Below are 15,021 nucleotides of genomic sequence, written 5' to 3' on the forward strand. Positions count from 1 at the left end.
TTCATGAAGCTATTTGTTTGTCTTAGTCCTTCTGGGCTGCTATAACAAAATTACCATACACGGGGCATTTATCAACAACAGATATTTGTCCTCATGGTTCTGGAGCCTAGGACATCCAAGATCAAGGCACTGGGATTCTTGGGTCTGATGAAAGCCCACATTCTGGTTCATAGATGTTGCCTTCTTATTGTGTCCTCATGTGGAGGAAGAGGCCAAGCTGTCCTCTGCCTTTTTAATGAGGGCACTAATCCCATTCTAAGGGCTGCACCTCATGACCTAATCACCCCTCAAATGCCATCCCTGAAAACACCATCTCTTGGGAGATCAGGTTTTTAACATATTAACTTGGAGGCAGGGGGGACACAGGCAGTCAGTCTATCACATTTTTATTTTATTTTACTTTATTTTATTTTATTTATTTTTAAAGATTTTATTTATTTATTCGACAAAGAGAGAGATCGCGAGAGCAGGAACACAAGCAGAGGGAGTGGGAGAGGGAGAAGCAGGCTTCCTGACAAGCAGGGAGCCCCATACAGGGCTCCATCCCAGGATTCTGGGATCATGACCTGAGCTGAAGACAGACGCTTAATGACTGAGTTACCCAGACACCCCAGTCTATCACATCTTTATAAAAACAAAAAGCTTTATGAGAAGAGGAAGGTAAACAGCTCTGCTAAATTCCTTTCTGTTAACTGTTTACCTGAAGAAGTGTAATACTATTATATCTCCATGTTATATAACATGAAAATAAAACAGAAATATAAGCTTTGCCTTCAAGAAGCTCACAGTCTACTTCGAAACTCCTTGAAACCTTAGAAAATGATTATTACACACACACAACATGAATAAATGTAAAGGCTAGGATATTTAAGGAAAAAGAATCTTAGGCAAAATTTTTATGCTTGAGATCCAATTGCCAAGCTTGACCTAACTGAACTTAATTATTCTTATGGGTCACTCTCAAGTAATTCCAATCTTTTGGGCTAGTAAGACTACTTTCTGCAGAGAAAATAACTTTATCTTTCTTAGCAACACAATTACATTATTATGTTTTTTTTTTAGAAATACTCCATTAAGAAGGAGACAAAGACAAATATCACTGATTTGAAACTGTTAGTTCAGAATCACATGGTATGAAATTGAAAACATGCATCGACTGAAGATTATAAATATGCTAACTACTAAGTGGAAAATATTATTTGCCCTTAAAATAGTAGTTTCTGCTCGCTTAAAAGGGCATTAGCAAATAAAGTCACAGCCATCCATCATGCTGTGTTATTGGTTGTGTGTTATATGTGTCTATATGATGTGGAGACTAGCTGATGTCTTAATGAAAAATTACGGAAGGGAAAGCAACATGAGCAGCAGTTTAGAGAAGAAGCAGAGAGAAAAGCAAGACTCTGGGTTAGAAAAATCTGGTCAGTATTCTAGCTTCACATCTTACTGGCTGTGTAACGTCCATCAAGGTTCTCAACTGCCCCAAATCTCAGATTTCTTCTCCTTCCTTCTTTCCTTCCTTCCTTCCTTCCTTCCTTCCTTCCTTCCTTCCTTTCTTTCTTTCTTTCTTTCTTTCTTTCTTTCTTTCTTTCTTTCTTTCTTTCTCTTTCCTTCCCTCTATCCTTCCTTCCATTCCTCCAATCTTTTTCCTTCTCTCTCTCATTCCCTCCCTCCTCTGTTTATTCCCTCCCTCCTTTATTCTTTCTTTTCTTTTCTTTTCTTTCTTTTTCTTTTCTTTTCTTTTCTTTCTTTCTTTCCTTCTTTCTTTCTTTTTCTCTTTTTCTTTCTGTCAATTTCTTATCTGTAAAATGGGACAACTCTTCTGAATGACATTTGACTTTTGGTGAGAATGAAGCAACAAATAGAGCACATGGCTTAATGTCCGGAAGATATAGGCACTTGGGTTTAGTTCCCCTTCCTGACTTAATATTGGTGACTTTTGCCTTGTGGAATTTAACAAAGCAATATGCATATACTTGTCCATAGAGATCAAGAATTTTTATTAATTTCTCATTATTTCTGTATAGAATGGGATGTTTAGAATCGGACAGAAAACAAAAAGCACTTAACATTTTTTTTTTTAATTAAGAGAGTACCTGTCTAAGAGAAATAAAAATCCAGATCCAGTTAAGGATTATATATTATTATGCACAAAGATTTATTCTGGTCCTTCATTCTTCCATATTCATCTCAATGCAAATACATTATTTTCTAATACATGTACTTTGTTTCTACAAATAGTGACCTCTTTATCCATTTTTGGATTGTTTTGAGTTTATTAAACTATGAATATTGACAAAAATCCCAAATGTATTTATTCTTAATAGTTATAGCAACAGTTAACATATTAAAGTTTTTACTATATATCAGGATCCCCATGTCCTAATCCTTGGCATTGGTAAATATGTTAAATGCACAGCAATTGGGAATTAAAGTTGCGGATGTCATTAAGGTTGCTAATCAGCTGACCTTAAAATTAGGAGATTACTCTGGACTCCACTGTGGGCCCCACGTAATGACAGGGGTACTTTAAATGTGAAGAGGAGTGACAGAGTCAGCATTGCAGTAATTTGATGTGAGAGAGACAAGACCAACCACTGGGGCTTTGAAGTTGGAAAGGGAAGGGGCTGAGGAAGCCAGCAGCCTCTAGAAGCTAGAATGAGGCAAGGAAACAGAATCTTCAGAAGGCCTCCAGCAAGGTATGCAGCCCTGCTGTCACTTTGATTTTAGCTTAATGAGACATTTTTGACTTCTGAACTATAGAACTGCAGAATAATAAATTTGTGTTGTCTAAAGCCACTAAGTTTGTATTAAGTCATCTTATTTTGAAAATAATCTTATAAACCAGGTGCCTGGGGGGCTCAGTCAATTAAGTGTCCGACTCTTGATACTGGCTCAGGTAATGATCTCAGGGTCATGAGATCAAGCCCCAGGTTGAGCTCTGCACTGGGCATGGAGCCTGCTTAAGATTCTCTCTCTTCCTCTTGCTCTACCCCTCTGCTCCCCACTCTCTCTTTCTCTAAATGAAGGGAAAAAATTACGTAGGTCTTAGTATTATTCTTTTCCTTTTATGGTTAGGAAAAAAATTTAAAAAGAGCTGAATGCATAAAGAAGTCAAGTAAATATGCCAAAGTTAGAAAGTATTTGATCCTAAGGGATTGATCTTTGGTTCCAAAACCTCCATTCTTAAAGCAGTACAATACGCTGCCTCTCTTGACTAAAATACATTTTTAGGTGGTTCAGGGGCCCCCTGATGCTTCTCCATCGATGTCAGTGATCTAGAAAGTGTTATCTGCCTATCATTAAAAGAAATAATTTTCACCTCACCTTAAACTTTTTTTTTATGGTTCAAGCACATCATAGGCATATTAAGATGGGTTAATGTAAAATTATTTCAGAATAAATGAATCTCTCAGTAAAATGGAAATATAGTATCCATAGTTGGTGAGAAGCAGATTTATGTGGAAAGAATGGGTCTCACATGCTCTTCTCCTTTACTTTGTTTCCGTCTCTCTTTCTGGTTCTCTGTCTCTCTCTGGCTCTCTCTCTCTTTCTCTCAGGCACATAATATACATATCCCCCAAGAGTAATTAACATATAAATGCAACAAAGCCACTGCCCTCACCAGGGGAAGAGGCCAAGCGAAGTATGTTGTAAGAAGGCTGTGGTAAAGGTGAGTTCGGCTTAACAAGAGCCTGTGTGTCTGAGATGATTGACCTTGAAGCTTTCCCACTGCACTTTTTACCACTCTGTCAATCCTCACCTGTTGCTTGGGTTGGGTCTGCACTTGTCATCTGACATCTGAGTGTTTCTATTTCACCACACTGTGAACAATCTAAATAAACATAGGTAAAACAAAACAAAACAAAAAAATCCCAAACACTTATAAGAGTCTTTCAAACATTTTCATGACAGACATCATACTTAAAAAAGTTTTAAAAGAGAGAGAAAAGGAGATACCATCCATTTTGTGCTACTCTCCCCCTTTTAGTAACCTTTGACCTCTCTACTCTTGAGTTTTCAATGCCATTGGACATCTTCATGGAAAAATGAACCTTATTTTTTTTTCATAACTATCAGAATTGTTTTAAGTTAAAAAATAACGGGTAAATTAGAATTAAAAATAAATAATATCTAAAATATTATTTAAATGTTTAAAAATTATTTTTCTTTATATATGTGTATATACTTTAGTGGAATAATGACAGAAAACATGTATTTGGCAACTGTGCTGAAATGAAATAAATAGGAAATGGTCAACTGTACCAAAAATTAGTTTTAAGTTCTGTACCAGGCATTTAGATCCCCAAGTGATGGCAGAAATAGACTGTGACTAGGGAGCACACCCACTTACTGTGACAACACTGTCCTGAATGGAAACCAGAGCACTTTGTTGATGAACTAAAATACCACTATCCCTCACTGGACAAAGACAACACGCTTTTTGCCTGTAAGAGTATTTTATTAAAATCATTTCTCTGCACTACAAGTCAGTGACAGGTGTTAACCAAGTCAGTTGGCAAACATTATTATGTTTCTTAGATAGGATGCTTCTAAATGACTGTTTCATAATAACCTAAAAGAGCACATAATACACAGGCAAGCCCTACACTAAATTATTAAGTAATAAAATGTTGCATGATTGTAATATTCTCTGGACTGTTATGCCTGAGTTTTCACATCTGAGAGACCACCAAGGAGCCAAGCACTGATGCAATCACATGAGAGTTTATTTGACAAGCTTAAGCTTGGGCCCAAGTATACCCGACACAGCAGAGTAGGGACTTGGACCCCAAACCAGATTATAGTCAGAGTTTTTAAAGGCAGAGTAGGGGTGGACTCCGTGGTGGGTGAGGACAAAGGGGATTATGGATGATATAAGTGTCTAAGGAATCAAGGTCTCCAAGACCTTGAGGGGCTAGCTATTATTGGAAGAAAGGTTATTTATTACCAATAATAAAAATCCTCTTGTGAGACCCTTTAGATGTATATCAGCAGGCCATATACTTGGGAATGATTCTTGACACTATCTTGGAGGTTTAGAGATGAAGAAATTCTTAAAGTAGACTTACAGGATCCTGGTCAGACCTGTCGGGGTAGGGTGTTGGTCAGGCTAGGATTGTCCTTAGCAAAACCTCAAGGTGAGGGCAGTTAAGTCCCCAGGGGAGAGCCACTCTGTTTCAAGGGCTTGTCAGTAGGTAAAGAAATTTAATGATTTTCTTCTGCCTGTTTCCCACATCAGCTAAACCTGAGGTGGGTTGGCCTTAATTTTCTCGGCCTCCACATTTCCCCCTGAACAATTTTGACCCTTAAATCTTTAAGGTAGTTGAAGGTGGAAGGCCTCATCTTCTGTAACTTCTTCCTGCTGAATAGGGGCGTAGAGTTGTCCCTAACTTCTCGGGTCAACACTGGTCAGTTGGAATTATGAAAGACAGAGGCAGCTGAGTCCAGGGGAGACTGCTCAGGTGATCTTCCCAAGTGGAAAGGATCATCTGTGGAAGTTATGACAGCGAAGGAGTTGAAGTCAGGTGAGGAGACATGGGAGAAAATAGCAAAACATGATTAGTGTTACAAAAAGAAAATGAAGCTCAAATAAGTTTTGTTTTGTTTTGTTTTGTTTTGTTTTGTTTTGTTTTGCTATTTGACAAAAAACCCTTTTCCAGTCCAGGAGTTTAAATCAATCATTAAAGGAGAGAGGGGCTGTTTAAAGTGCTAACCTAAGTAGGTCAGAACCCAAGAAATATTTTGTGATTATCTGGAACATCAAAATGGCTGCACTTATATCAGGGCTAGACTCAAGTTGGGTACAGCCTTGTTTTTCTTGGCCTCCACACTACCCATCCTTTTTTGCAGATTCTTCCCCAAACTACACTTTTCCCCTATTCATGCACACATGTACATACACACGTACACATACACACTCCTGAAAGATGTCAATTTCGAATACTTTTTCAACTTCCTGCCAATGGAAAATTGCTCTCAGAGGAAAAGTAAACTATATACTATATATATATGCTATATATATATATATATATATATAACTAATCAGACTGTGTAAGTTATAACACTTATAATATCATAGAGTTTTTACTTCTAGTGGTGTTTGTATTTTGCCCTTAAAAAAAGGGGAAAGTGCAAGGGGAGGTCCCAAATGAATAAATGTGTATTGGTGAGATTTCATAAAGCAAATCGCAGGTGAGATCCCTTTTTTGTGCAAGGGCTTGCTTCCCTGCAACTCTGAAATCACACAATTTAAAGTGACCATCTGTTTTTAAAGCATTCCTACCTAAACTGCATGTATAATATGGGCTCTCTTGTTAAGCACAAGACTCCAAAACTGTAAATCCTGAGTAGGACTGAGTATCTGTAGACAGTTTAAAATACACCACATATAATAACTTGATCAGCAATGCATTATAAAGACACTTCAAAGTAAACAGAAATCACCCATAAGGCAGGTATGAGGGATCATTTAATTGGCAGTAAGTAAAACAAGGTTCAGTCCCAGCGAAGATCTCTTGATTGGACCACATAGCAATACATAAAAATAGATAAAAGTAACAATACAAAACACAACCATATGTAGAGCACATAGTATCATTTTATGTGCATTTATATTAAAAAAATAATTTCTGGGGCACCTAGGTGGCTCAGTGGGTTAAAGCCTCTGCCTTTGGCTCAGGCTGTGATCCCAGGGTCCTGGGATCAAACCCCACATTGGGTTCTCTGCTCGGCAGGGACCCTGCTTCCCTCTCTCTCTTTGTCTGCCTCTCTGCCTACTTGTGATCTCTGTCTGTCAAACAAATAAAATCTTTTTTAAAAAAAGAGCATAATTTCTTAATGCAGAAAATACGGCCCCTCACTTATTGTAAAAGGTGGGAAGACATATCAGCCTTATATACTTTAGTAGTATGTGTTTTTATTTATGCTTTGAGACCAGGATAAAAGGTAGCTTGCATATGTATTTCAAATTACATTTTGTTTTCATTTTAATCAGCAATTCTTGTTTTTATGTCACAAGATGGGCGGTCTGTATTAATTGGATAGAGTATGACAGGAGAAAATACAGAAGTAGTATGTTTTTTAAACATGTTTTAAAAAGAATTAACTAAATCCTTTTTCGACTATAACTTGGTTTCTTTAAGGCTTCATTTATTTCAGGCTAAGGTTTTATGAGCATCTACCAATTTATACTTATCTTCGTGAGAATAGGAATTGATTTTCTACTATAGGTGTTGCTTACTCTAGGGAATAGACACATTCTAGAAAGAGAGTTGCTGGAAATGGTTTTTTGTAATACTTGCATTTTATTTTCCCCTTGACATTCATTATAAACTTGAGGACTGTATGACAAAATATTACCATAAGAAAAAGTCAACTCAAACTTAGTCTTTATAAAGAATATTTTTTTCCGAGAAAAAAAAATACTAACTTTAATGTATAATTGCACATTAGAATTTGGGGTATATTAATTTTCACCTGCTGCCTTTAAGGTGACAAAATGGGGGTTAGAATAAAGAAAAAGGACTACTAATTGTTGAGTTCCTCTATGTGCCAAGTGTCATTATATACCTCAAAATGCATGTAAGTTTTCTGTAGTTTGAGATCTTGGACTAATTGCATCAGATGAAATGTTATGTTCCAAGGCTGACTGTTAAGTCTACGAAATTAGAATCAAAGTCTTTGGGGGATGAGACTGGGAAATCCGCATTTTTAACGAGCAGATCTGGTATTTGTTAAGCAGTCTTAAGTTTGAGAAGCACTGATCTATTTTGGGGAGGTCCCCCCTTTCTAGGGAAAAATTTTCATAAACTAAGTTATTGAAAAAGACCCTGTTTACATAATTTAAGGTCTTAATTTTTAATTTCTTGACTATTTGTATGTGAAAAATTTCTGGGGGCACCTGAGTGGCTCAGTCATTAGGTGTCAGCCTTCGGGTCAGGTCATGATCCCAGGGTCCTGGGATCGAGCCCCGCATCGGGCTCCCTGCTTGGCGGGAAGCCTGCTTCTCCCTCTCTCACTGCCCTGCTTGTGTTCCCTCTCTCACTGTGTCTCGCTCTGTCAAAAAAAATAAATAAAATCTTTAAAAAAAATAAATGAATGAATTTCTGTTCTTGAATTGTAACCGCAGAGCTCGGATCTGGTAAGGAAGGTATATGACTACAACTGGCTGAGATGTTATCTCCTTAACTCCTAACTCAGGGAAAAGAATTGCTCTTTTCGAGGGGAGCAGAACAAAGCTAAAATGCTGAGATCTGCCTAACTGGATTTCCCCATTTCTTTCAGATGAATGGATCTTCCTGGGGTGAAACCCCAAAGCAGACCACAAAAATGATTCTGAAAGGTAGCTAAATCTAAACACTTTGATAAGCCATCAAAGGCTGATGATATTGTCTTTTACTAACATTCAGCAGAACACATATTGCTACGTACTAGGTACTGATCGTTCAAAAGCCAATTGATGTCACAGACAGTGCTAAAGTGGTTCATGAATTTGAAATGACAACAGATGCTTTGAAAAAGGCAAACCGGCTGGATTTTGATTGAACATGCTAATTTTCAAAAGAATATTTCCCAAGCTCGGTTTTATACAGTACAACCTGTTAAGACTATTTGGGAATCACAGGGGCTGGTGATAAAATAATATTGAGCTCAATTATCCATTATCAGAGGAAAAGAGAGCTTCATCCCCTTTGTCCCTTTGCAGGTTGATTTGAATACACAATACCAGAGGGGGCAGTGAGACGACTCAGAGGACAAGTGGCTGTGGCTCAGGGACCGATCAGAGTGAGTAAGTGACAGAATTTGGGGATATGTCCCTGCTAATTTGGTTCTGCGTTGAGATTCAAGCTTTAATTTCTACCACTTGAGAAAAGAGAGTTAAACAAACAGCCTCTGTCCTTAAGGCAAGATTAAATTGAATCCTTTATCATGGGGATCCACAGAAGATGAGAGTAAGAATTCTCATCAATCAGTTAACTTCAGAAAATATTTAAGTGTAGGATCTCATGGTAGAGAAATGTTTCCTTGTAGCCAAGTTCCCCTCAGCTGCTCAAAGTAGAAATTCAGGACTTTTTGGATTGATTTCAAATGGATGGCACTCCTTGACCTCCCTCTGCTCAAGCATTTTAGAATTTCTTCTGATTAAATCACCAGTGAGAGGATGGCCTTGTTGTACCAACAACAGTGATATGAGTGTCAGCCCCCAAATATTTCCTCCTGTTGCCTGATATCTCCTCTGTTGGATCTAATCCTTTTGGCTCTTCCTCTGGTACAAATTTTGCTTATGCTTTAACATTCTTCACAACAGGGATTGCAATGACACAAATGAGACATGCAGCTCAAAAATAGCTTTAAGGGTAGTTTTGCCAGAAAATTTGGTAATGGAGATAAATAATACTTATAATATTTTAAAAAATCAAAATAATACAAAAAAATTCCTGAGGAATAAAATATCAAAATTTTAAAGAGAGTCTATTGTAGTTTGTTTTTCTGAGCCTAAATTACTGGGCAGGAGGAATCATCCTTTCCATTCCTCGTGGCTCCAGAGCCATTGCATCTTCTTTGTCTCCCCAGACCTGCCATCAGGTAGATTTGCAAGAGTTGACAATGACCTGCAAACAGAGGGGGCAAACATAGGGTTTATATATGTTTTTTCATTGTAGGGCTTTATTGTTTACCACTTGGTTGCAAACATGAGAGATTATTTGGTAAGTGAGTGTAGGGGTGCACTTTTTTTCTGTTTTTCTACTTGTCTCCGACATGACACTGTCAGTGTCTTAAATTATTTAATATACAGCTAATATAAGTATCCCATTAGCCACATCTGATGTTAGAATGAAGATACTGGAAATTTCAAAGAATTCTCTTGTTTATGTATTTAAGAAGTCATAGTCTTGCAGTTGAATTGATTCCCCACTATTTAATTTGTATTATGTTCTTTGAAATAGGATTAAACACCCTTCTCACAAATCCAAAATGTGGATTTTGTGTTTTAAACTTAGGAATATTATATCCTGATTGACAAGCAGTCCAAAAGGTTGAAAGAACTAAAGAATTTCATCCTTACTCTGGGCCAAAAGATCCAGCTTAGAAAGCTGCCTGTAGAGGAGCTTAAGAGAGATTTACTGGAAACATTTTTTTTTTGGCTTTTAAAGCTCTTTTTAATGGGTAACCTAAATGCCATTTTAGTATAGAGTTTGTAGACTTCTAACAGCTGTACCCACTTCTAACAGAAGTGCCCCCTTCTAATTGGCTGCTTAGATGGCAAGGTCACACATATCAATCAAGACAGCAGACATTTTGGAAAAGTTAAGACTGAAAGAATCATTAAATACTTTTCATAGTTTTCTTTCTAAAAAATAGTAGAAATCTAATCTCCGAGTTCTCACATACCTGTTATTTTTCTGATTAATTTTAAAGATTTAACTCCTTTCCTATAAAATTTTCTCAATTCAAGGAAGGTAATAACAAGTGCTCCTTGCCTCCACTTTAATGTGAATTTTGTTTAATTTGAAAGGTTTTATAGTTAAATATTAAAAACATCTCATCCAGTGTGACTACCTGAGAATGCCTACTTCCTTTGGGGAGCAGATCGAAAGCTAATGCAACTTTAGATGGCAGGCATATCAAATCCTTACAGGTGACTAAAATTTTGAAGATAAGAAAACACAGATCTAGAGAGTTTCAAGGATTTCTTCTACCTCCTCCTCCTCCCCACTTTCCTCTCTTCCCCCTCTTCCTTTTTCTGTTTTGATTTGTTGCCATTTGTTTTTAATTGGGATTGACCTGAAAGTATATGTCTTAAGTCAACGTGACAGGAATGTAAGTACCTTAGTGTGAATGAAGAAAACCCATTGGTTGTTAGCGAACAATAGAAGAGAGGAAGCCAAAGCCAAAGGTGGCAGAGATGAGCAGTAAAGTCATGAGGTTTGAAATGTGATTGTAGGCAGTCCCTTCCTTGCTTGAATCATGTGAATGAAGACTTCTATTAAACCCCAAGGTTTATTTTGAGGAAGGAAGGGTTAGCTTTAAAGGCATGATATGGAAATTGAGAACAAGGGAGTTTCCGACAACTTAAAGGAACACTTTCCTGATAAGGTCTTTGCATACCTCCCGCTCCATTATACCATATACACAACTAACTGCCTAAATCTCTTTAAGCAGGATTCCGATTTTTCCTCTTCAAGAAGTTGTGTAGACAATAAATAGAACAGATCGGACCAGTCTAGCAGGCATCAGGTGAAAAAAGTAAAATGATGTTTATACTTCTTTGCTGACATTCCACGTCATGCTCTGTAAGCCATTACGATTTTTTTGTGAAGTTGCAGGTGTTGTTTCCTGTAAAATACAAAACATACACATATTTTCAGAGAGTTTGTAGGTCCATGTTTCTTATTTTTTCTCAGCAAATAAGAAAGATAGGTAGACAAGCAAATCCCATAATGATTAGAAGCAAAAGGAGAGAAAAAGTAAGATCAAGAGAAGTAAGAGAGACTATATGAAGAAGAGAGATGACAGTACAGATCCTCTAAGCTATAATCTTTTATTTTTTTCCATATACACTTTGGTATTGAAAACGAATAGCAAGAATCTATGTTAACCCAAAGCAGCATGGAACGTGACACTGGAGGGGGAATGTGCAAATACGTCCTCTTAAAGAGGATTCCTGGGGCGCCCGGGTGGCTCAGTGGGCTAAGCCTCTGCCTTCGGCTCAGGTCATGATCTCAGGGACCAGGGATAGAGCCCTACATCGGGCTCTCTGCTCAACGGGGAGCCTGCTTCCCCCTCTCTCTCTGCCTGCCTCTCTGCCTATTTGTGATCTCTCTCTCTGTCAAATAAATAAATAAATAATCAAAAAAAAAAAGAGGATTCTTTTCTTTTACTGGAAATATGATTCGAACACCTCCCTATTGCTGGTTATCAGATTCAAATGTGGTTTTTATGAACATCTTTACAACCTATCCCAACAAATACATTTAAGAATTAAAGGAAAAAATGTGTCTAAGTTTCTCCCCTTTCTTTATGAAGGAGAAAGTCAGGCTTTAGTTATTCTGACAGGGAAGTGTAATTCCTATGTCACTAGAGGAAACTATACCCCTAGCAGTGTGAGTATTTCATTCTTTCCCTCATTCTCTCTTTTCCTTTCTTTCTCTCTTTCTCTCTCGATCTCTCTCTTTTACACACACACACACACACACACACTCGCACAATCTGAACAGGACAATTCCTCATTTTAATTTTCACATTCATTCATTTTTCTCCCCTTATCAACAGTAGGTCAACACTACTACCTAGCAAGGAATTCTGATCTAGGCACTGAGGATATAGTACTGAATGAAACATTACTATTACATTGCAAGACGTCCTAATCTCTTTGTAAGCAGGGATATAGTATGTCTGGGTATATGTGTGCCTGTTATTATCATCTGCATAAAATAGTTTCTTATACACAAATGTTCTTCAATAACTACAAGTGAATTAAATTTGTTTCATTGATTTTATAAACACTTCTATGTTTATTCAGGGAGAAGATTAGTGATTATACAAAATATATTGGAGACATTCTGATTCTTAGTAAAAATTCTCAGAATTAAATTTTACACCATACATTGTTTCTTATTAATTTAACAACTATGTATTGAGCCCCCATTATATTATACTTACACTTGATAGACCGTGATACAGACACATGTGTGCCTATGCACACCACAGATACAGTCCTTGCTTCCCTGGAAAGATGATATGCTTAATGAGTCCATTTTCCTTTCTGAATGCAAACTAAGAATAACACAGTGTGAGACAGTAAAGAATAATCCTGTCAAAGGACCAAACAACAATGATATAAGATGTTCAAGTATTTTAAGCAGTTGCCAAATACTAGGAAATGTATCCACCAACTGACTGATCACTTGTGAAAACAAAAATAAAACCGAAAGTTAAAATAAAGATAAAAGGTTATTATACCTCAATAATACCTTTCCCCATCTACTCCATTATACGCTCCCTTGCTTATAATTGTAGTGTGATTATATTTAAGTTTTTAGTTATTACTTTTGTCTTATTTCCCCCCTGACAAGTGAATATTGATTTAGAACATATTAATCTCAATGAATATATTTCATTTTCTTTTTTTTATAGACAAAATTGACAACATGCAAAAAAGATATTCAAGCCTGTTATCTTTCCTCCCTCAAAATCTAGAACAAAGGGAAAGAAGGGCATTATCCCCTAAAAAACCTGCATAAATCAATGCACATTCACCTTAAGAAAACTGCATTTAGCCAAGCTGCTGATGGTAAGCAGGTTTATCTCAGGGGCAATAACATTTGGAAGGAGACAATATCTTGGCTTTTACCAGTGACAGAGGGAATCCTCTGAGGCTCTGAGCTCATGCAGAGTAATTTCCAATGAACCCATTTCAATAAATGGGTCTTCTTCTTTTTTTCATTTGAAAGCTGAGGCCTTCATATCATGGTTTCTTTTCACAAGCTTCAGGTTACTTTAGTCCCTTTGTTGGTGTCTTACCTCAGATTTCAAATCTATCTTTATGTGTTAGACACATCATTAAATATATTACAAAGTCGATTGGGAATTATTAAGAAATATTTCCAGCAATATAAAGCACCATTATAAAACTGTGTCAATTAAACAAAATTAACAGAAAAGTAATCAACTTAAAAATTATTTTTAACACATTACAAAGAGTAAAAATTTCTGATCTCTAATTGCTCTTACATCAACAAAATGCCCATTAGAAAAAGTAATGAGCAAAGGCTGTGAGCAGACAATTCCTGGAAGGGGAAACACAGGTTGATAATCAATAAAAAATGTTAATTCTCAGTAATAATCAATCAATGCAATTTTAAAGCAGCAAAATATACTGCCTTTAGGTTAAAACAACCCCGAAATTCCAGAAGCGAAAAACCATGATGATTTATTTCTTATTCTTGCTAAATGTCATTCCTGGGTCAGGCGGGGGTTCTATTAACACCTTCTGTACCTTCAGACCAGACCTGAGGTGGCACAGAAACTATGTAACTTTGCTGGCCATGGCATAAGATAAACAGAGGTTTCTCCTGTGACTCTCCCTGACTATTAAACACTCTAGTTCAGAAATGACACAGGGCACTTTGACTCAAAACACATTCAAGCAGGACTGGTTAAACCGTTCCAGCCTCCAGAATTGGTTAGAAGTTTAAAAGTAACAAATATTTGATGCGAAACAAGAGTGACAAGTATATTGCCACTCCCTTCTCCCCTTGAGTTTTCTCCACACTGTGGTATCATTTTTAAGTTATATCATTCATTTACTTTTTATTTATTGTCTGCTACAGTTCCCTCCCCCTTCCTCACCCAAAGGTGAGGACTAGGAGCAGACATTGTCTACCATCATATACCAGACACCTAGAACATGATCTGGTATATTAATGGTTGCTCATTAAATAATCATTAGAAGAATAAAAATGTATTTTTAAAAATCTATCAAGTTTTTTTTAGAAGATTGTATTTATTTGTTTGTCAGAGAGAGAACATAAGCAGGAGGAGCAGCAGGTAGAGCAGGCAGAAGGAGAAGCAAGCTCCCTGCTGAGAAAGGAGCCTGATGCAGGACTTGATCCCAGGACCTGGGATCACCACCCGGGCCAAAGACAGATGCCTAACTGACTGAGCTACCCAGGCTTCCCCAGTTCTTTTTTTTTTTTTTTTAACATAAGCCCAAATGCTAGCAAGAGTGAAATGTGATGCATATTTATATATACAGCTTGCTAATCAGAAATTCAGGGTCACACTTTCTGGAAATCAATTGGGCAATGTGTAACAAGAGCCTTGAAAGATACAGATACTTTGTTAAAGTGATTTCTCTCCTAAAGTAATAATCATAAATACAAGAAATTGTTTTAGAGAAAAATAGTCAATTTAGAACCATTTAAAATCGTAAAGATTTAAAAACAATTTAAATTTCCAGTGACAACATTATGGTCAAATACATTTGGTTTGTCTATTGAAATATTTCCTATTCTATGA

This window comes from Lutra lutra, chromosome 15 (genome assembly GCF_902655055.1).
Source record: "Lutra lutra chromosome 15, mLutLut1.2, whole genome shotgun sequence".
Taxonomy (NCBI): domain Eukaryota; kingdom Metazoa; phylum Chordata; class Mammalia; order Carnivora; family Mustelidae; genus Lutra; species Lutra lutra.